Source organism: Sparus aurata, chromosome 13, assembly GCF_900880675.1.
Source record: "Sparus aurata chromosome 13, fSpaAur1.1, whole genome shotgun sequence".
In the NCBI taxonomy this organism is placed as follows: Eukaryota; Metazoa; Chordata; class Actinopteri; order Spariformes; family Sparidae; genus Sparus; species Sparus aurata.
The window spans coordinates 12,431,212-12,431,580 of record NC_044199.1 but is presented as its reverse complement, the minus strand read 5'-3'; positions in this window follow the sequence as shown (position 1 = coordinate 12,431,580).

Sequence of the window (369 nt, the reverse complement as noted above, 5' to 3'; positions counted from 1 at the left end):
TGGAACTGCAGCAGAACTGGCTACATCAGGCTCGGGGGCAGTCGCCATATTAGTTAGCTAGCTAGACAACAACCGCACTGTGTTGTGTGTGCCCACTGATCAGAGTGTTTGTTTGGGCTTGCGTGCTTGTCTCTCACTTCACATGACTGTCTCCATCAATCAATCAATAAAAGTGTGAACCTATAGTGTGGCGTTCACGACTGCTCTGGTGAGTGGCGTAACGTTGACGCTCACGACCGCCCTGCCGGTCATATTAGAATGATATCCAACGGAAAAAAACATAGCCTACATGAAAAAACAACATGCTACAAGTCGTCCGAGTCAGCTTGTCTCAAGTCGAGTCGAGTCTGAAGTCATTGTCTTCCAAGT